This window comes from Emydura macquarii, unplaced genomic scaffold (assembly GCF_026122565.2).
Source record: "Emydura macquarii macquarii isolate MOO-44397 ecotype Brisbane River unplaced genomic scaffold, CSIRO-AGI_Emac_v2 contig_3517, whole genome shotgun sequence".
NCBI lineage: Eukaryota > Metazoa > Chordata > Testudines > Chelidae > Emydura > Emydura macquarii.
This window is the reverse complement of record NW_027133654.1, coordinates 6,347,143-6,370,516: the sequence shown is the minus strand read 5'-3', so window position 1 is coordinate 6,370,516 and position 23,374 is coordinate 6,347,143. Positions and strand designations below refer to the sequence as shown.

Genomic DNA, 23,374 nt, shown 5'->3' with positions numbered 1-23,374 from the left:
ACATACGCAGGCCACTTCCCCAAGGTCACATACAGAGCTAGCAGTTGACTGATGAATAGCACGCAGGGCTCCTAATACCCAGGTCCATCATTTGGCATATACTTGTGATGGATCTGTGAAGCAGGGGATTAGGACTCCCATCAGTCCCCTCCCTAGTGCACTTCCCTTTGCCATAGCCAGGTAAGGGTATGTGGCTGTGTTCTGTTTGGGAGTGGGAACGGCCTGGCAGCAGGCAGCTGGAGAGAAGCCCCTGGAACTGTGGACAGAGCCACATGTGGAGCAGCTGGGGCTGGACTGGGAGCCAGCACAGAAGGGTCCCAATGAGACACTAACTGAGCCTGGCCTAGAAAGTTGAAAGTGCCTATTTGCTTCAGTAGAGACTAGACTGGAGAGGGCCCACTAGGCCTGAGGAGCCCCAGCTGTCAAATGGACTGTCCCAAGGGCCCAAACAAGAGCTGCTAAGACTCACTTTGAATGTGACAGTGTAAGCTCTGTACCTAGGGTATTTACAGCCTTTCCCCTTTTCTGCCAGCCTAGCCATGACCCTTTCACTTAGCCACGTGGTCTAAGCAATTAGTGGGACCCACTGGGGCCAGCACCTCTAAGGCCTAGCTGCTGTTGACAAATGTATGTACTTTATTAGAATTGTTTATACTACTGTATTTTGAATCTGGATTAATTTATGAAGACATCAAAATGGATCAATTGCTTCTCACTTACACGGAGGTGACTGGAGTTTCAGCAATAATCTCCGCAGGGATTCCAAGCCCTCTCCACCATTTCATCAGTTGCCAGTTGAGAACAGGCAAGAGGGACACTGCATGGGAGAGAGGAAGGAGTGCAGCCACTCAAAATTTCTTCACTCACCATACACAATCACTTATTCACACACAGATTCCTCCACACTAGGTCCTGGCTGTAAAGTAGGTGCTGACACGTCAGGAGAAAAGGTATTAGAATTTTGCAGCCTATCTTGCCGGTACAAAATTTGCCATTGCAACCTTCATCTTTGTCACAAATAAAATGTTTAGTAGGTGCTTTGCTAACAAACTATGGCCATCCTGGTGAGTCTTGCCCATCTTGGGAGGAACAATCTCCCTGATTAGCATGACAGGACCTGATGCAACACAGTAAAAATCCATGGAAAGGCTCTGGTTGACTTCAGTGAGAATTGGATGACACCCGTGATGAGGAGGTGGCTAATACTTTATTAGTATGGGCAAGCCAGCAACACTACTTTACAAGGCACATGAGGCACCATGCCATCTTCCTCATTAGTCTGAGGGAATAGAAGGGGTAATTCTTAGCAAATAATTTAACAAATTGTGCCTTTATTGTCTGTTTGCTAATTGTCCATGAAAGGATCACAAAGTCGTTAATTTATTCAGTTTTCAAAAATTACTCATCAATTTCTTCAGCAAATGATTCTTGTCCAGCACATTGTCTGAATGGCAAGTGTTACAAATTCAATTTGTGCTGTAACTTATATTAAGTGACTTACGTAGCTTACTTAACTGTTTGGTTGTTAAAGTTTTGATATTGTACTACTTACGTAAATCCTGCAGTCAGGATGCAGAAACTACATCAGATGACAGATGTAACTAATCAACACAGTGAACTGCACATTCTGCTTTTGATATGCAGTTTGAAATTTTTGCAGCAAATAGTTAGCAGAACATTCACTTTTTGCAAGTCTTCATCACCTGGCTCATCATCTGAGATCGGCATTGGAAAGAACCCTCTGCATGTGACTCTCCCACTTAACTTGGAAGGCAGATGGGTTAGCTGCCAGCACGGCACTGCCATCCCGTTCCTCCAGTCATCACAAAGAATTCCAGGGGTCCACGATCTGTGAAGAAGGGTGCAGTTGGAGACTGGGTGTCTCAGGGAAGGAATGGATAAACCAGGGACAGTGTAGCTAGGATGCACGCTGTCCCCACATATGCTGCCACAGAGCTTATTCAGGGAAGATAATACAGCCAACTGGAATTTTGCCAGAGTATAGACTGCCTGAAAACTGAGTGAGCACCAATATGCTATTTTTGCTGTTGGTTCTGTAGTAATTTCCTTACCTGAAGGTCACTGATCATCCTCCTAATGGGGAATATGAACAGCGCTTGGATACTAGTGTGATATGATCTATATACAAATCTAAAACACTGATGAAGAGAAAGAATAGAATAAGCTGAAGTGCAGTTATAATGTCTGTGCTGAAAGACCACACTCTCAGAATCATTAGGGTGGTAACTCTATAGTTAAGGATGAGTTGAGATAGAAAGTAGAGATGGGAAAAATCCCTACCCTAGCAGATCTAGTTAGTTAATCTCCCTGACAATATAGTATTGTTTCCGACAATGCAATTTCTAGTGTTTCATTTAGTTTAACTTTTAATGTCCCAAGCAACGAGGCTTCCCCCTTTGGGAAATCAGTCCACAAACCAAAGGATCTCACTGTCAGGAAGTTTTTCCTCATATTCAGCCTAATTTCTCATTTTTTAATTTCATCCCATTACTTCTTGTAGGATAAAGAATTAAAATTAACAAAACTTAAGCTAAGGAAATATGTGTTTCTAGTCAGGGCCTCTCTTTACAAGTAGAGGAAGGCCTTGAAAATAATGAGATATAAGGCCAGAAGGAATGAAGAAGGGAGGATGTCTGGTTCAAAGAATAACTAATGAAATAAGGGAAGTTTCTATAAAGAAAGCCTCTGACTGATAGGGATGACTGAAGACTGTTTTCAATAAAACAAAGAAAAATCTCTCTCAAAAGGCGCCAACATGGACTTTCCCACCCCACATACCGGTGTTATCTGTACTTCTGTGAACCCAGGTGCAACGAAAAAGCTGTTGATCAGCAGGAAGGAGGGGGAAGAGATAAGGAGGAAAGGAGGTTGTAAATCTTATCTGGATTAAGGCTGGAAATAAGGGTGAACTGTCTCAAACTGGTTTTAGCTGAAGTCTGTAATTGGCGGTGACATCACTTGTTTGTTCAAGGGTATTAAAAAAAACAACCTCTTAAGGAGTTCACTGTTAATACCTGCCTGTTGAAGCTGAACCATGAAGCACTCCTGGAGTTAGCCCGTATAAGTATCTTGTTCAAATGCTTATAAATGTTTTATTACTTTTTGGATGTAGTAAATTGCTTATCAGCTAGGCTTTTTAGGCATGTTTAGAGCAACTGCATAAAGTAGCATTTGGCTGTTGGATTTAGTAAAGGACTTTATGGTTAAATTGGTGTTTGGTGATTTTTCTATTTTAATAATGTCAAATATTAATAGTTCCAACACTCCTAGACATATCCCTTTCTAGCCATCCAAATAATTCCTCTCCCGCCTTGATATTTGCACTTTTCTAATGCCCGTAGATGGTTATCAAGCCCCAAATTTAGCAAAGCTTTACAGATGTAATCATTGATTTATCAAGAGTGGTTAAAAATCTAATAATTCAACCCCCCCACCCCCCGCCCTCTGAATTTCCTCCCATTCTATCAAAAGCTTGCCTAGAAGAGAATGTAGTAGTATTACAGGGTCCCAGCAGACAATCTGAGAATTTTTTTTTTCCACAGCACATGACCCCACCTGCGACTGAGCCATCCCTACCCCCACACCTCCTTGGCTAAAAAAAGAGAGTCAAGAGTATCTGAGACCCTCAACTGAGATCATCAGCACTTCCTTTTGAGGAAAATATATTACCCTCAAAGGATATCATAATCTAGCCATTACTTAAATCAGTGCTTGATGTGACAGCCTCCCAAAGTATACTCCAGACTCCAACTTTCCATTCCTGATTAAGCTATTTAAGAGGCTCAAAGGTCTCTCCTCCAACTCCACCTAGATGCTGCTGGGGTCCCAGAAGATTTCTTGTAGCAGCATAAGATTAGTGGTGGCTCCATGCTTACACCTGTGTGATGGCAAGCTGACTCCCAGCTGTGCAGCACTCTTCTGATTTTTTCCTTATTAGATAATTAGGATGCTTCCACACACTGAAATCCACAGAATCCAGTCTGACACCACTGTAGCCAGGTATGGCAGTTTTAGAAACATTGTACACAGTCTACAATTTGTTGAAAGTCCCAGTCTGTTCAAGCCTTGCTTGCTACTGGATTGCAACTCACAGTTTGGAGCCTGTATAATGTTCTCTCACATATACCCAGTGCTTACCATAGCTAAAGAGAAAGTACATTCTCTTATCTGCTGCTAATATTTTGAGACCTCTTCCATGTGCCCATGTGTACTCTGCATTATGTCCTTGCTGAGATGTGTATATTACACTATTATATAGGAAGGGCTGAAGCATTCTGTAGCATGTCAGTTCAAGTGTGAGGCATGTCACACACCTGGTTCTTGGCTTTGGAATGCTGCTCTCCATAACTCCATCATGATATTGCTAGCTTGTAGCATGGCATGGTCTAAACAAGTCGCATCCAAACAGTCAGGTCCCCTGCCTCCCCACACCTTTCTTTGGGCCTGGCAAACAATGCAAAATACTTCAATCCCTGTTGCTGAAGTAGTTTGAATTGGGTTGTGTTTGCTTTTAAGAGAAAGTGGCATTCTACGACAGTTCACAGAAAGCTCTGTCTGTTATGGCCAGCCCTGTTTCAAAACAACATGCCCAATAATTTTCAGACATCATTCCCAGGTCATTCATGTGGAAAAGTGCTTATTATCTTTTGAAACTCAGAGTAGTGGTGCAAGGAAAATAGATATGCTTTTCTTTTAAATAACATGAGCAACGTTTGAACAGGATTACATCTGTCACCGATAAAAATGCTATATTTACGCCTCCTAGTAATCCATTCATTGGTTTATGGACCGAAAGTCCTTCAGGGAGTGTCACAAATCTACACGGTGTTGATGCATGCTACATTTTGCATTCGGATCTCTGATTTATCTGACAGATGTGTACAATTATATTAGCAGCCAGACAACTCCCTATTTACTATACATCTGAAGAGGATCAAGAGGGCAAAATTATTCCAGCTAAGGTCAGCATTAACTTGAGCTCAAAAATATTCCCTCCAGATCCACCTGTTTCAGACAGAAACATGTGAATAAATGTTATTCTTCAATTCCTCCCACTTCCCTATTTCACATCCCCTTTTGGTACTCTGCCATCACAGATGCAGAAGACATGCAGATCCTCAATTAAGCCCAGAGACTGCTTTCAGCCCATTGAAGGAAAATTGCAATTCTAATACAGTCATAGGAAGTTTAATGTGTGTGATTATATGCCTATACAGCATATGTAAACACACACACCAGTTCTTGGTTGCTTTAGGGTAAGCGTTATTTATTTAGACCTGTGTAGAAAACATTGACCATATTAAAAGTCAATGTAAAATCAACTATTTCCTAAAATATGCTTGAAACAAGTGTCTGCAATTTCTCTTCTTTCAAACACCAAGAAACCCTTTCCTTTCTCCCATGCTACACACGTTGCAGATTGGCCAAACAATAACTTAATGCCTAATTTTGAGATCGTGCCCAGTTGTTCCAGAGGTGTGCAAGGAGCCACCTGCTCATTCCCACCCTCTTGTGCTCCATGCAGAAGCCCTAGACAGTTACAATCCCGGCATTCTTCCAAACTCAGCAACGTCTTCCTTCTGCCACCCACTGCGCACAAGATAGAGGGCAAAGGGGATATGGCTCTGTCACTCCCAACCAACAATGCTAACCAGACATGCAGTGGGGGATATGGTAATAATAAAAATCTTCTTGTTAACAGGCCTTTTAGATACAGTCGGTCTCAATAGGCTGGATTCCACCTGTCTCACAAGCCTTCACAGCTCTCAGGTCTGCTACAGTTGTCCTACATCTATGTTGAGGTTCCTCTTCCAGGAAGTAGGATGAAGGTAGAATTGGAGCATATTACTAGAAGCAGATCATTAATGAGGGATTATGTAATATGTTCATAAGAGCCATTTAAGTTAAGGTTGAAAGTCTGAAGAGTTTAGAGATAGTCCTTGAATTGCCACAAAGGCTCTCAGAAGCGGACGTCAAAGCTGAGGGGCCCTCACCACCATGTTCACTCAGACAGCTTTGATATTTTTATTGGCTGTGCCCTGAGAAAGCAATGGCACTAATAGCTGAAACAGTAACAGAGAACCATGGCTCCCTCACAGCAGGTAAACAATCTGTGCAAAAATTGTGATAGCAGGAGCCTCATTCCAATTAGAAGACTAAGGTACACTGCATCAGCAAAAATTCCTGCCAGGAAACTCCTTAAGGCCTTTCTTGTGTTCTTTAAAAAAAAGACATTTTCCTTATGCGGCACACCAAAATCTGAAGTCTATGGCAAAAATATTACTCACTGTTCTTCTCTGAAGCTGAGTAAGTTGTACAGCAGGTGTTGCCTGACATGACAATGATGTGATAGTAGCTGCCCTGGGAAATGGCAACTTAAAATAAAACAAAAGCAGAGACACAGAAACAGATGGACACACTCACACTGACAGGAGAAGACTAATGCACACGGACATTTAAGTTAAACCTCTAACCAGCCATGGGAAGCTGAAACTTCTGCTTGGATGTTTAATTTTAAGAAAGCTGCTCAAATGGAGAGTACTTGGAAAACAGATGGGCCTTGAAGCAGGCCACAAAAGTAATCAGAACTGAGCTATAATGAACCCAGGGGGAAAGTGCATATCAGCTGAGAATCCATCATCAAGAAAACCCTGTCACCGGACTGTTCTGATTTAAGCAAGAGGATTGTTGGCTTTGTGGTATCACAAAGAGATAGGCGTGATCTCGGAAATAGCTAGAACCCAAAATTCTGCATAAGTCATTATTTATGGAATGCAAAATGAATACACAGTACTTCACAAACACAGAAAGTGATGGCCACTACTTTGAGGAGCACACAATCTAATGAGGACAGACATATGAAACTAGCAAAACACACACACACACACACACACACACACACACACACACACACACACACACACACACAGGAGAGACTCAGTCAACACATGAAGATCAAAACTGGAAGTCTTTGGAGAAGGAGGGCATTTTGCAGACAAGAAGTCAGAGGCTGTTCCATATATAGGGACATCTTGAAAGAAGGAAAGCATTCAGACCACTGTCTAAAGCACTACAGATGAGAAGGCTGTCAGAGGCAGGAAAGCATTACTATCCCTGTTTTACAAAGGGAGGTGTAGAAACTCACATACTAAGTCAACAGTAGATCTAGGAATGGAACCCAGTTCTCCCAATTTACCAGCCTAACCACTGCACCACATTATATCCTGAGACCAAGAGGAGGCAAAGAGAGCATCAGGAAGCACCCTGGGAGCATGAGGGATAGTAGGAGAAAATAAAATCAGAAATTCCAGCAGAGACAACCAAAAAAAAAATAAAAAATATGCAGGCAGGGAGTTTGCACCTGCTACAAGTAAAAGAGTAGAAGCCATTGAAAACATTCAAGGAATAGGATGGTATAGGTGGAATTAACAGGTACCTATTACAAGAAAATAGGTTGGATTCTCTTGTGGCTCTCTGCAACTTCATTTGATTATAAAAATCGCTCTTCTGCATCTAGAGATTTAGTTTCTTTAGCCTGTGTCCTTAATGCTGAACAGCAATGCTCATTTTAAAGCTTCATAATATAGTTTCAGGGCTATCCTTTCCTGAAGAAGCAGAATGGTTCTGACAGTACTGTCCATTTAAGAGCATTTAGTCTATGAGCATAAGAAGAGTATTAAGGCTAGAAGGGACCATCATGATCTAGACTGACCTGCACATCACACGTCACAGAACCTCACCCAGCCACTCCTGTAGTAGGCCCATAACCTCTAACTGAGTTACAGAAGTCCTCAAAAATCTTGATCTAAAGACTGCAAGCTACAGAAAATCCACCACTTACTCTAGTTCAAACCAGCAAGTGACCTCTGCCCCACTCTGCTGTGGAACGAGAAAAACCTCCAGGGAGTCTGCCAATCTGACCTGGGGAAAAATTCCTTTCCGACCTCAAATATGATCAGTTAGACCCTGAGCAGGTGGGTAAGACCCACCAGCCAGACACCCGGGAAAAAAATTCTCTGTAGTAACTTGGATCCCTCCCCATCTAGTGTCCCAATTCTGGCCATTTGAAATATTTGATAAATGTCATGGATGGACCATATGCCACTGTAAGGAAACTCATCATACCACCCCCTCCATAAACTTATCAACTTCTAACTGGATTTTCATGGGTATTGGGTTTTGCATCAGCTCTATCTCCTACTAAATCCTAGTCAAGGTGGTTGTTTTTATTTTTATTTTTTTGAGACCATTAAAACAAAAGGAAACCTGAATTAAGACTTGACCACTGTTTTTACGAAAGGCACGTATTGTACCTGGAAGCTGCCAATAATACATTTGTTGTGAAAGAAGAAAGGAAGCTCCTTTGTATATTGTCTTTGAACGTTTCCATTAACATATAAACAATAATATCCTGTTTCACATATTACACCTATCTAGTGGAAGTTTAAGAGTCGTCTCCTTTCTATTTCAGCAGATCAAGGGCAGGCAGATGAAAAGACAAATATAATATTGTGAGAAGGGGAATTATTTTAGAGAGTATTTTGAGTGCCACCTCTTGTAATGTAAAGCAGGCAATACACCTTGCACTCTGAAACACTAGTTTGCAAGAGCATCTCTTGGTTTACTTATCAGAAGTGGTATGAAAGGGTGGCAAGCCAGAAATAAGACATAGGCCACAAAAAGGGCAAATTCACTGCTGAAGTAAGTTGGCACCACTTCTCTGATGCCAACAGAGTGCATTCACATATGCCAACAGTACAGGGAGAGACTTCTCTCCCAGGAAAGCAAAGAGATAGCCAGTCAAGGGATTCTAGTATCAAGGAGAATGATCCCATGGCATGAACTACATTCTGTGGCTGTTTTAATGGCTAGAGAATTATATAAAAATCCTAGGATACTACCTTGGAATTATGGAGGGGACGGAATGGCATGATGGTGCCTGAGTTGTGTGTAGTGTTTGCCTCCATAAAAAGCTCCTTGTTTTTAATTGGGTCTCTGGCCCAGCAACTTCCACGACACTTACCCAATTAAAATGTTCCGGCCCTGGATTTTAAAAGCTGTACACAGCTGTTCCAAATTGATTTACAGGATGCCATGGTGACTGCTGGAGCTGCTGGCTGGAACCTTGGAAACACATTTTTAATTTAGATATCTGGCCAAGCTCTCTCTCATTTGAAGCTTTTAAAAACACATTGGGCCTCATACTGAACTCTGCTACATCGGAGTGAGTCAGAAACCAGGCAAAGGAATTTAGTGGAATTACCCACTGTAAAATGAGCGAAAGTGGAATCAGAATAAAGCCCAACATTTTACCATTTGTGCCAAGTTTTGAAGGATGTCTTAAAGTTTTATTCCAGGCTCTCAGACCCTCTGCTGTTTTGTGCATTTAATTGAAATTTAATAGATCTTTCTTCTATCCAGATGTGTTAACAGATGTGTACCTTTGCTGCTTTATGTCCAGATGCTGGCTGTCCCATGCATGAATGTGCATAGAAGGGAACAGTGTAAAGAGCTCTCTCTCACACACTGCCAGGGGCTATCCAGAATCCTTGCTAGTGCCACGACAGGAGCTGATGGTCTGAAGGGGGTAGGGCGAGTGCAAGGCAATGATCCACTAGGAACGGTATGGAGAGCTCCCCTGCAGCCAGTTGAATGTATAGAGGCAAGCATGCTGCAACATTTCCACTGGTGTCACACCAATTGTTTCAACTAATGTGGCTTAGAGACACCAGCCAGAGTTCGTTCAGTGGCTCTAGCCCCAACGTGGACCTGCGTCACCATTCTCCAGTGCACAGAGTAGACTCTTGCCCTTGGCTGTTGTGGATGCCTTGTGGTTCAGGCATGGGACCTAGAATCAAAACCTCTATATTCTATCCTCAGCTGTGTTGCAGGCTTCCTATGTGACCTTTGACAAATCACTTAAATAACTATTCAGTCTCTACTTCCCATCTGCTAAACACTACTATCCTACCTCCTAGAGGCTGTGAGAGGCTAAATTCATTAATGTCTACAGGGTGCTCAAATGCTACAGTGATGAGCATCACAGTAAAGCAAGTAAATAATAAAATAGTTCTGTGCCATCCTCCACAGGTTATGGGAAGGAAACACCTGGTGCAGCAGTGCCACAAGAAATTAAGCCTTGCATAATTCATTGACCACCTGAAACCTAGTTCCTCCCCAGAGCAAGCTCTCTAGTTTTACTGCTGTTTATTTGTGTTCTGCTTTGATGAGGACATTCCACACTTTAGAAGTCACATAGGGTATGTCTACAGTGCACTTAAAACCCCTTGTCCCACTCCCTAGCTGGCCTGGGCCAGATGACTTGGGCTAAGGGGCTGTTTAACTGCGGTTTAGATCATGGGATTCTCCCACAATGCAGGGTTCTAGAGCCCAAGCTGCAGCCTTTACCCAAACATCTACACCACAATTAAACAGCACCTTAGCCCAAGCCCTGTGATCCTGAGTCAGCTGAGATTTTTTAATTGCAATGTAGACATACCTATAGTTTAAAAAAAAACAAAAAACGAGCTGATCAGCATCTTATGAGCCTCTATGTAGTGAGTATTTTAATTGGAGAAACCTCCCATCTGCCTTCTTTAAGGGTGGCATTTGCATTATGTGAAGTGTTCTCAGTGAATTTCATGCTTGTGAAAGGTACTGCCTGGGAGATTGAAGTCCTATTATATAGCCACAGTGGCAGCAATGGAATCTTTCCCCAATGTGCCAAAACCCTGTTCTGGAGAGTCCATCTCTAGTGGTGAGAAGGCACTGCAGTTTCCATGGCCCATGTGTAACTTGGCCTCTCTGCTGCAACTGTTAATGAGGTGTGCTGATTTGTGTCAATTCGTGATGATGGGTTTTATGACGTGGGCATTTACCTACTTGGCAGGGGACTGAGCCCAGCAATGTGTTTTCCATAGGACACGGGCAGGCAAAAACAGTAACAACTTTCAGTATCTACAGACTGGATCAGAGAGATTAAATTGGTGATAGAAACGAAGTGTTAACATGAACTCTGCCACTTACCTCAGCAGCTCAAGCTTCAGTCTCAGAACCTGGCACACCTACGTGTCGAAAGCTTTTCAACTCAATGATTCCCTTGGCATGTGGATGACTTAAATATTCTTAGCTTGATTCTTTTTACACCAAGGCTCTTCACACCACTCTGGCACTGTAGTGTAAAGGGACCTTAATGTAAGCACAAATAAGGCCTTATTTCTTTAGCTGAATGAATCACCTATCCATTGCTCTAGGTGGCATTGCTAATTGAACTCTCTAAGGTATTTATGCAGCAAATACATAAGTTTTGGACAACCTGCTGTTGGTTTGAGATTCTTCGATGCCTGACTGCTTAATATGTAGGCTTCATTATTCCCTTTCAGTTATTCTGATCCAATAATTATTAAGAACCATGTATAGATTCATAATTCATATATACAAGATACTGAATTACTAATATATTAGAAGATAATATCCCAGTCTCCAGCCTATCAGATGAGCCTATGGAAACTGACACCACAATATTCAATGGCATTATCCTGTATTTGTTCAATAATGAAATGAAGAACATGTGTGAATTTGCTGTGACAGTTTTATGAATCCCTCCTTAGTTTTAACATACTAAAATTGTACGTTTTCAAATTTGCGTTTTCTTATGGCTGTCTCAACAATAGCATATTACGTGACCCATCCCTGTAAGGACAATGACAGCAGCCAATTTATGCATGTTGCCATCAGATAGGCTTGTTATAAGATGTCCATTGTGGTTCAGCATTTGCTGAAATGTCAACACATTTCGTTTTTAAGAGATCATGCTAGCCATAACTGGAGGCCTGATATGGGCAAAAGAATTGCATAAATCTGCTGTCCTACAATATATGATTTTGAAATCAGCGAGCAACACAGTTCCAGTGATGCAGTGATTTCTTTTCTTGTCAGTCATTTTTCAACAGTGAGATACTGTGTGTAATCAAGACCAATGACTAATTTTGAAGAATGAGTACACGGGAGGGGAAAAAACCACCACACACTGTTAGCAGACAATCCCTGGTGGTGCTGCAATCAGCACCACTGTAATGCAGAGCATGTAAGGGAGAGGATATGACTGCACAACAGCAGAGGATTGATCAGCAGCTCTACCTACGAAGAAACACAGCCCTTTCAGAAAGCCCTGAAGTAGGATGTTATCTTTGCAGTGAAGTAGAGTGGGATACCTGTCTACTGATGGCTTTTGAAAGTATAGAAGCCCTATAGACTATAGGACAGTGGGGAGTCACCTCACAAAAACCCATAACTAGAGAACAGCTTTTCAGCCTGGGAAAGATGAGGGACATGAGCCAATTCCAAGCTTGCGAGAAGGAGAAAACACATTGATGTAAGGTGCAGACCTGGAAGGGAGACAATGGTAAGGAGCTTGGGCAGCAGCTGGGCATCAGAAAGAGAATGTGACACTCCAACCATTCTTTCAAAAAACAACCAACCAACAACAAACAAAAAACCCTTCTCTGTTGCAGTCACCTATGACTGCAGTGTGAATAATGCTTGTGTGGGTTGCACAGTAAGGGAGCATGGACACGTGCAGGCAGCCCCACTCATTTTATAGCAGGTGTAAGGGATGGTCGCAATAGCCATTCCCATGATCATGGGGTGCTCAACCCTTGCTTCCTCCTAGAAGCAAATCTCTAAAGGGATGGGGAGGGGAATAGAGCTTTCATGGACTTAATTCTCCCCCTTGTGCAAATATGTTCCAATACAGTCTTTAATCACTATTTTTCCCCTCATGGGACCCCTCTCTCACTGAGTGCACAGGTTGAATGCACAGGGGGACAGAATTAAAGTTGCACAGGTGACCATAAACTGTATTTCCTGAATCTGAGTGCCTGAATTTGCAACCTAAATAACATTCTTTGAATGAAAGGGATTTTTAAATGCAGTTTTGTATATAAAAAAGGCAGATCTCTTGTACTTGGATATTATGTTCTAGTTGGAAGGGAATATTTAATGCTTTGCAAGTCACTCATACTTGGCTCTGAAACTCTGTGCACATCAATATATATATATATATATATATATATAAAAAAAAATCGAGGGACTGAGCCCTGACTTACCGCCCGGGATTCTGAACAAATATAGTTTAGGATGCAGATGTTTTGTTTACTTACATAAAGTTACATCTGCATTAGTTATGCTTGGCGAAAAACAAAGCAGCTACATTGATTGTGCTGAACGAAGTGGCAAATTTAAAATTCAAATTTCTATTTCATGTCTGATGTGTGTGAGAAATTTGAAGCCTAATCATGAAGAACATTTTATATTGTAGAAACTGAAAAGTGAGGAAAGCAATGCTTACTTTAAAAATAAGGAGGAAGATTTTAAATGTTTCTGAAGATTTCACTAAGGGGTAGGAGAGGAGAAGGGGTGATCCTTGTATACTTTAGATTTGGTCCTCAATTTTGTGAAGGGCTGCAGGTTTGCTTGTCTCCCTCTGCCTCTTCCTCCACCCAACACAGGACAGGTTGAAACTAAGGGCAGGGACAGGGTAGGTGAACCTTGGTTTGCTGAGAACGGGGACTGTATTTGTGGTGCAGCAGGTGGAGCTACTGCTTCTACATTCCACGTGACTGGAATCCTCTTCTTCTGAAGACACCAGAGTGCTCTAAAGAAGAGGAACCGAAGACTGAGTTTTCATCTAAGAGGCTAGTTGTGACAGCACCTGTGAAGTTAGGACTAGATGCAGCTTGAGGAGGTGAGCACTCATTTGCCCTCCACAGACAAAGCAGCAGCAAGCACAGGTGACATAAGAGGACTGTTGACATCACTGCTCCAGCAACACACAGGACATTGTGTAAGTGATGAGGACGTATGGGGAGTGATCATAGCTCTGGCTGTTGTACAAATCTAGCACCGTGCCCACTGAAGAAAGGAGGTTTCTGGTGGGGGCACTTTAAATTCTTCTCCCTTGTGTGTGGCCATGCCAGTGCTGTGCATGGTTAGAAATGTTTAGCAGTCCCTGGCTAGCCATGGTCATAGTGGTCAGATCCCGCAGGCCTCCTGATGGGTCACGATGGGCTGGAGCTCTGGAACAGTGCCAGATCCTGTGAGGAGAGCACAGGGATTGAGGCCTGCTGTTTGACCGTTCCTTGAAGTGCTGCCAGGTATTCAGTCATCTTGGCTCGGTGCCACGGATTTGTCTATTTTTTCCTGTATGCCCTCAGTTTGCCCGTTTACATTGTGGTGATGCGCTGGCCCCCAGCTGTTGTTCACGCACACAGCTGCAGAGCTGTTCTGGGACAGTGGGCCCAGCAGCAGATCATAGTGGGGTTTACCTCCAAAAATCACTATCTGTAAAACTAGATTTTCCTCTTCTGGCCTGTCTGCTCGTTGGGCAGCCTCACTCTTCACATAGGCCGACAGCCTTATTGAGGCTCTTCTCCACCACCTACCTCTGCACCTGCAGGGATACTGAGCATCTCTCTAAATACCCCTCCCCATCTCATACGATGAGGGCATCTGCCCCACGCTGGGGTGACCAGACGTCCTGATATTGAATTCTTTGTCCTGCGTCCCGATCGATATACAATTGGGATACCATTTGTCCCGATATTAGAGTAAAAATTCAGTTCCTGCCCGCCATGGCTGGGAGCCTGGGGTCCCGCCCATGCCACCCCTCTCCCCATATTTTACTCTTGCCAGCTGGTCACCCTAGCACCCCCCCAGACCGGACTATGATAGTGGACCATATAAATACGCTGATCAGTTTGCTTGGGGTGTGAGGTGCTCTACCCACTTCTGCTCTTTGCCTCTTGCCTCATCTGTCTTGCTTGACCATCACCCCCCCTCACTCTTTACTTTAGCTGAGAAGGGGAGGAGCCACATTTTGGTTCCACTTTCACCAAACATCCCCTTTGTGAACTGGCACTGGGTCTCCGACTCTTTGCTGTATACCAAAACCCAGGACTTTACCTCTTCTTTAGAACCTTCAGAGGTGCTGCCCTTCGCAAGGGCAGTGTACCCTGGCCAACACGAACGGCGTATGTGCAGCTGCCATTTTGTAGCCTGTTCTCTTGCAAAGAGGTCTGCATGAAGAGGTGGATTTTGCACTGTGCTTTAAGGCTGAAAATTCACCACAGGTGCAAAGCAAAATCAGGCTGTCTCCCCCACTTAAGCCATGGAGAATGCAGGTAGGAATGCTGCTTGCACACCCATTACATACCAAGGAAAAGGTCAGTGCTGGCCCCTCACAGGTCAACATAGAAAGGGGCAGGCCAGGGACAGAACCACAGAATCTGTACTGATGTAAATCCATTGTCCTCAGCACAATGGGCACATTAGCTATGGCTGTACAGGCTAGAAGAGCAGCCCCAGGGAAGGACTGCAAAGCAGCCCTGCGCAATGGGCCTCGGTTTAAGATCAGAGTCTGGCTCTATGTGAGTGGAGTGGATTTCACCCTAAAAATGGAGATACAGGAGGTTCCTGGAGTTATATGAAGAACTGGCTCCCTTCAAAAGCCCCATATTCCCTATGAGCATAGGAGACCTTCAGGTCTGTAGGATACCTCCACAAACAAATGTCCAACTCTGCAAAGACCATAAATTCAGAGCATTTTTGGTCTATATTTTAAGAGGTCTACTTTCAGATGTTTACTTTGATTATCAGGTGGTTTGGCCTAAAACCAGAAACTTGACATGAATCAGAGAAATGCAGTTAACTGTGAGGTTCTACATCTACACACACACACCCTTTGCAAAGTTACTGAGCTGTTTTGCTATTGCTTTCCTAAAATAGTGCCCCACCCCCATTTTACTTTAAAACAAAATAGGAATAATGAACAGATATTAACCTAGTGAATACCCTTACTTAATCTGGTGTTTAGGCTGGGTGTAAACATCAGTAGCCTAATGGATAAGAAACTTTACATCAAAAAGCAAAGATTAGAAATCCAGAAATTCAGAATTAAAATTAAATTGAAAAGTACACCAAATAATTGATAGTAAAATACACCCAAACATCCATAACTCTGCTACAGAAACTCTGGAACAACCTCATCCATCCCCAAAAATTTAATCTAATTAGTTACTCAAAAACAGAATACCTTTTAGTTAACTGTAGTATAGTTACACCAACTGTTGCTTTATTTACAGTCATATATATTACACTGTAATGTACGTACTGTGCAAACTCCAAATTAGCTAAATATACTGAAGGTCTACTTAGAGTTTGGTTTAGATTTGCTCATATACAGGAGTCTGGCATAGTTCTATTTATTCACTATTTATAGCTGGTACATAAAATATCATTCCTTTCTTCGTTTATCACACTCATGGTAAGTAGATTTTGCACCTGATCTGGTAAATTTTCATAACAGTTTTCTCAGGCTGATAAACAGTGCTGTGTGTGTATATACACACAGTTACACTGTTTTATGTCCTCACCTGAGTTAACTTTTTTTTTTTTTTTAAATAATCAAAGCACGTTCCAAGTCCATGAGCAATTAAAGTGGGGTTGGTACTATCAAGTGAACTGTTCTGCACGCAACTCCTCTCTCACATTCGGAAAAGAAACCAAAAAATACAGCAACAAAAACCAAACAAAAAACCCACCAAGAATTCCTGCTGCTGTAAATTAGAAAAAAATCTGCTTCCATCTGCAGTTTCACTTCCCTGTGCAGCTGGGAGTGAGGTCTGGGCATTGTTGGGGGCTGTCAGTTACTGAAACCAATCCAAGAGGGACTATAATTACTCATACCCAACTGTTCAGTCAAAAGCAAAGGTCTCTGAGTAATGCTATCTTTTTAATTACCTGAGGCTTTCTATCTATCTTCAAGGACTGTTTGATCAAGTATATGCACAAATGCTAGAGCTAAAGTTCATGCAGCATGTTAAGGGAATAGCTTGGTGAAAGTGATCATTTCTGTTTTCCTGAAATATTTGTAGAAACATTTTTAAAAGGTAATTTTCAATGACAAACTGTTTTTCTCTACCAGAGAAGGGCAAATCTCACGTTTGAAGATTCCATTCAGATGCTCATCCTACTTTAGCTAAAGAACCTGAACTTCTTGAGTCTGCCAAGTTAGGCAGGAAATTTCATGAGAACAAGTTTTTCTGTGAAATTTCCAACATGGCTGCTTTTTACTGAGCTAGAAGTAACACATGAGAATCCTTCTTTACAGTACTTTGACACTCTTAGCTCAAGAATTGCAGAGATCCATGGAAATGATAAATTAATGCTAACAACTATTTTATTTCTCAAATAAAAGTCTGATTTAGTTGCAAATTAAGTTTTAGGTGCAACTTCAGGCCATGCACTCTAGACATAGGTGAACCATTTGGAAAGTACAATTTATTGGATGAATTTAGACCTTTTTCTTCTTGTTTACAAATTCACTATGAAAATACTTTGCAACCTTTTCATTTAATGTCACTGAATGTCCATTTGGTCTTGCATTATGAGATCAGGAGCGTCTGTTCTCCCTATCTACCTTCTCTAGGCCATTCAGTTGGATTACATCTTCAGCTTTATGCTGTTTTTTGTTATTCCCAGTGTGTGAGTGCTCACATGATATTGCTTCTGCTCTGTGGTTGAATGACAAACTTTATAATCAGGTCCCAAAACATTAATCTCTATACTTAAGTCACTGTGTGCTTCCAAAAAGAGTAAGATTCTTATGCAATTATAGATCTCCACAATGAAAAACTCAGAATATCACCTACATGATTAACTGTGTTTGTACAGCATTTAGTACAACAGGGTCCCAGTCCATGACTAGGTCTCCTAAATGCTTTGGTTATACAAATAGTAATAAATAGAAATGACATGTATTTATGGCACTGTATAGCCCTGTATGTAGAATTATAGCTTCACATTTAATGGAAATTTGGTTTGCACTCAAATTCAAAATTGATTTTTCTGTCACTTTCACTTGATTTTTTGTTTGTTTGCAGTTTGGCCTGGGGACCAGTCCTCAGTGAGAACAAATCACTTGGTATGTCTCACTTTGAAAAGCGGAGTTATTTTTGAGTTATACTAATTGGGGCCTTATGCAGTGCCCATTGAAATTAATGGCAAGAATCTCATTTACTTCACTGGGAATTACATCAGGCCCTATGTACACAAAAAAGTCTTTACCATAGTTATACACTAGGAAAAGTTGTTCTGATTTGTTTTTAAACACTCCTCTGCCCGCCCCCGAAAAAGCTAGGTGAATGGATTTTACTCAGACTTTCCATAAAATGGTGCATTTGGGTTAAGAGCAAGCATAGAATGTTGCGGCTGCAGAGGATGATTTTTCAGAAGTTTATGAGAAGCTGAAAATAGGGTATGTTAATGGAAGTCCTGATATAACCTCAGCTAAAACATTCTGTACCAAAAGCATAAGGGAGGCAAACTTTAATCCCATATACATAAACAGCAAATTTTTAACAAGCTGTTCTTTATTATACTAATACCCCCCTCTACAAATAATTTTGTAGGCTTTAGAGAGACGGGGGAGGAACAAAGAAATAAAAAATATTATAGATGTCAAAAACAAACCAACCAATTAACTTAGATGGGAGAATTCAAAACATGCTGTACATCAAAACTGCTTGGAAAAGAGAACAGGATGACTATATTAAGTAGAGTATTTTATTAAAATCAGACCAAATGATGCAAAATAACTTGTGAAACCATTAAAAATACATCAGCCATCAGTCAGGCTTCCCTACTGTATGTAATGTCTGAAATGCCTTTGGGCACATACATTTTAGATTGGCAGCCTCAAAGATAAGGTGATAAGTAACCCCAAATGCTTGTGGCCTCTCCATGGTAAAATGCTCATCAATGTCTTTTACCACACACAGTTCCTTCTCCTAACATTCTGTTGTCATCAACTAGCTAATTAGCTACATTTGGTACTCACAAATTTCTTCTTGCCAAGAAAGAAAACAGGCCCACAAGAGGAAAGCATGCAGTGTTACATTCAATGACTGGTTTCCCAAAAATGCTTCAATCACTGTACTGAGGCTCTCCTGGGGAAATTTGGGGGGGGGGGGGGTAAAGAGGAGCATCAACCTCTGCAACTTCCATCCTGTGGTGTTGCTGTCACATGCTCCCCTCAGAAAAGAGGAGGATGAGGTGTGACTTTGGCTCTATGAGAAATTTGATTTCCACCTCTGTAGATGCTGGGGCTTGCCCTCTGTGTGGGCAGGTGGCCTGTCTATGCTGATTCCTGGCCTTCCTTCTCTCTCTGGTAGCACAGTAACTTGAGGAACCATTTTGCCACTGGCTCCCGAGTGTGACATTATCTCAACCCGCAACATCTGAGGAGTAGAAGCTGCAAAGGAGGAATTAATGCTGGATTGACCAGTGTTAACTATCACAGAGAAGCCCCCTGATGGGAAAGAGAACATGAATGTGCCAAACTGAGTGTTTCAGTGCATGAAATTCACACAAAAGGGATATTCCAGGAGTCCCTGCATAAGAATGCAGACAAAAATGCAAAGAAGCATGCAGGACATACGAGAAAAATATGTGCAGAAATAGAGTATTTCTGTACAAAGGGAAGGGAGCACCAGAGTTTCACTTCTCTAATAAGCTACAATAAAGCTGAACATTTTTTTTTTAAAATTAGCTTACAGGAAGCCTGACATTCAGAGAGCCAGAGTCCATATTTGAACTAAAAAAAACAAACAAACAAAAAAAAAACAAAAAAGCCAGTGTTACTGAGTTAGAACCACAGTTCCCTTTGTAGTAGGTGAAATGGTGTAGAGAGATATAAATGCCACAAAAATTTACTTTACAAAAAAAAAAAAAAAGAATGGAGCAAGACACATAAAACCTGAGGATACAACTCTAATATTCTACCATAAAAGGTAATCACTGTTCAGAGCTGCTAACAATTTTCTGTTATAACTTCAGGCTAAATCCCACTTGATTTACCAAGTGGGCAGTCCCACTGGGTAAATGGCTTGGATCAGGAAGGTCTTGTTTACTCACACACATACAGTACCCCTTTACCTTTCCCAGTATAGTTAAAGCCACATAACCCTGTCACAGGGGCCACTCACCGCTAGGGCATCTCCTCCTGGCCACTTTGGAGATTAGCTCTTTCCAGGTCTGATGCCCACTTCTGTAGCACACTCTGCTGTGCCTCACTCTCTAGGACTCAGGGTGCTCTTTCTTCATGGCTTGGCCCTCCAGCCAGCTCACTGTAGTCCTCCCCTTCCAGGTACCAACGATTATCCTAGGCCATTCTCTGCTTCACTGCCTGATCTGTGCCACTTCCCCAGTGGCTGAAGGGGAAACTAGGGCCACCTGCTACTCTAGTTTTCATCCAGGGGACCCCATAAACAGCAGCCCAGGTCTGCACAGTCCCAAACCTTGCTACTGTTTCCCTGGGCTGCTCCTACTTTGCCTCTGTCAGGATCTTTCTCCACTCTCCTCTGGGTATGCCTTTCCCTCAGGACCAGGCTAGTCTCCCCTAGTTTCTTTCTTTCCTTCTCTCAGGCTAAAAAGCAACTGCAACCCCCTCTGTTCCCAGCTTCCTAGGTCTGTATCAGCTCAGCCTGTTCCTGCCCAGGTGGCCTCCATCTTCTGTTAGGCTCCTAGTGAGTCTAATTCCCCCACAGGTGCAGCCTATCTGGTTAATTAGATCCTTCCCAGCTATCATAACCCTTTCAGGGGAAGGGTGGAGTAAACAGCGCATCACAACTCCCTTAGTGTGGATATAGTTATACTGGTATAGAAGTGCTTATACTGGTATAGCTGTTCTCATAAGGGAAGGGGAATAAGCTATACTGGTATAAGCACATTTTAATGTTATAGCTGCATCCACACTAGGGGATGTATTGGTATAACTACATCTGTAAACAAATCACACCAATAATTGAAATAATTATACTTCTTGGTACAAAAACTGCATAGACCAGGCCTAAAATAAGCAGGATTTTGCACTTGCATTTTTTAGCCCCAGGGTAATATGCACATTGCTTTGAATTAGGACAGATGGATTCCGGATCCTTCTGTGTTTCTTTAGACTTCATCCTATTTTTTTTTTTTTTTTTTTGAGTTTGCAAAAGTTACAAACAGAAGAGGAGAATGGAACAACCTAAACAAAAAATGAGGTTTTTTTTTTTATCAGAGTTTAACTGACTACAAAATTTGTACAAGTGTAAGAATCAAACCTGCTCTTACTGAAATCCATGGTAAACGTCCACTGACTTCAGGGGGGGGGATCAGGACTGTGCCCTTAGTTATCACAATGTTTGCAGAGCCACATTTTGGAGATACACAAAGAGCCTATTCTCCATGCTCTTGCAAGGCCAGCATAAGGACCAGTCCTAGCTGCATTCTGTGAGCTCAGAGGAATGGAAGGTCCATCTTCTGTATACCCCAAAGAGGAAAGGAGGCCCTGCCCGCCTCCTCACCAGCCCAGTGGGGGAGGGTGCAGACAGTATAGTCCCGCACACACCAATGAACTCAGGGACGGAATGTGCCTCTAGGAGGTGTAATTCATCCCCTGATCTTCCCCTGGGGGTGGTGAAGCTTAGCAGCACTCCCAACACAAGGCAATGCCTTACAGGCATGTGACCTGGTTCACAGGAAATAAGGGAAATAAAAAACAAAGCATGAGTTAAACACACGTTGGCCTGTTTTTTGGCTCTGGTTTTAATGGAGCATAACAGGCTTGTGATAAAGTGATTCATGCCCTTTCCAAGGAATAAGAGTAAGCGCACATATAGTTACTGTCAGAAAAGAAGACAGCCTATATGGGAGGAGTGAGCAAGGTTCAGTGTTTAACGCATCTGTGTGAGAATCGCCTGTTGGCATGCAGTTTTGGGACGGTCACTCTTTCGTCCTGTGAATATATCCTGTCTTGTGAGAAGGCGTCCATGTCTCAAAAAAGTATTGTGCTATAATGTTTATGTTTACGGAGCATCATGTTAGCAAATACGTTTCCAATAGTCTCTGTGGAATGTCTGAATGTTCAGCAAACATCTGCATGGTTCCATCTGAGGCCTTTCCGAAGGGCCATGTAGGCTATAATGAAACCCTGAAGGGGTCAATAAACCTGTATAAGAAAACAAAACAAAAGAAAGAAACAAGCAAATACAAAATCAAATGAACAGCTGCAATAACAAAACCATTATACAAAGTGTAACCTTTTCACTGTGAAACAAACTAAGAGATGAGCCCCCTGGGGTACTGCTGGAGGCACATGAGGGATGGCCATGGTTTTCTCATGGTGCACTGGTTACCTCTTCTGTTATGGAATCATTTATTCTTTGACCCAAAGGAATTTGAAATTGTTATTTTCAAAGAAGAAGACCTGCACATTTTTGGAAGTTAAAACAATTTGAGGGGGACCAAACCCCAACTCATTCTTATGCATGAGCAAAGGGTTCTCCTGTGAATTCTCAGGCCATTGAGGAAGGGCTCTATGAATGCTTTGTGCATGGACCCACAGAGCGGTTCAGTGGGGTGGAACTCATATAAATGAGCTCTTCATCCACCTGGCAACCCTCCATGGATTCTTCCCATATCTCTCACACATCCAGGATTCATGGAGGCTACTGCAGCCCTGCAAATCAGCCTGTGGGGGAGAAAGAAAAGAACCAGGGATAGGGAGAGAACACAGAGAACGACAAAACAATGGAGATTGTGGCTGTGGGGAGGGGATTAGGTTTTGAAGAGGCTGTGTCCAATCCGCCTTCCACTCTAATTGCCTAGGAGGGAAGGTGTATGGGACCTTCATCTGTGACTGGTGGTGCCAACATGAAGCTATGCGCCAGCACGGAACTGTTCGAGTAGTTAGCTCCTTTACTCCACCCCAGCCTGCCATTCAGGTGGAGAGTCCCAGGGCCCTACAACCACTGGACATCAGGGGAGATGTTATTACCCCTAGCATCACCTCTCATGGCCATACATAACAGTGGAGATGGCAGCAGTGTGGGGCATCACAGACTCTCCAAATAAGGGGGCAGGGCTGTTGCATTTTTGAGAGGTTTCCTTGCGAGTTTATTGGAGATGGAGGAAGTAATTTCTAAATCTTTGGCTTGACACAGCTTCTGACACCATGTAATGTTCGGTGAGTGCTCAAGAGTTGGATTTGTCAGCAGGGAAAGCACAGCTCCTTTATTAACTGCACGTGCCCTCACTTCGGTCTGTGGCTGCTCAGTTTTCTGGAATCATCTGCTAAATGCTAAATAAGTTCAGAGTCTTGCATCAAGTATTAGCATAGTCACTCCAATAAGAACCGCATTGTATTTGCATTGTTGCGCCCATGCTAAGTAACATGAGGCTTATCGTTGCACAGAATGCACACACAGCTGGGCCCAGGCATCACAAAGGAGCCTCCACTAACTGGTTAAGTTCAGTG

At 42.5% G+C, this 23,374-nt stretch overlaps 1 long non-coding RNA gene across 2 annotated transcripts; it reads right to left on the bottom strand.

The window, feature by feature from the left end:
- Window positions 1–661: 661 nt before the first annotated feature.
- On the bottom strand, window positions 662–20,543 carry LOC137145188 (uncharacterized). 2 transcript variants are annotated; one of them, XR_010917594.1, is made up of 4 exons: window positions 20,064–20,543; window positions 11,047–11,208; window positions 1,553–1,849; window positions 662–817 (listed from the first exon to the last, which is right to left on the bottom strand). It is a non-coding gene; the product is annotated as an uncharacterized lncRNA (long non-coding RNA). The 2 variants fall into 2 exon arrangements; XR_010917595.1 differs by lacking the exon at window positions 11,047–11,208.
- Between the last annotated feature and the right edge of the window lie 2,831 nt (window positions 20,544–23,374).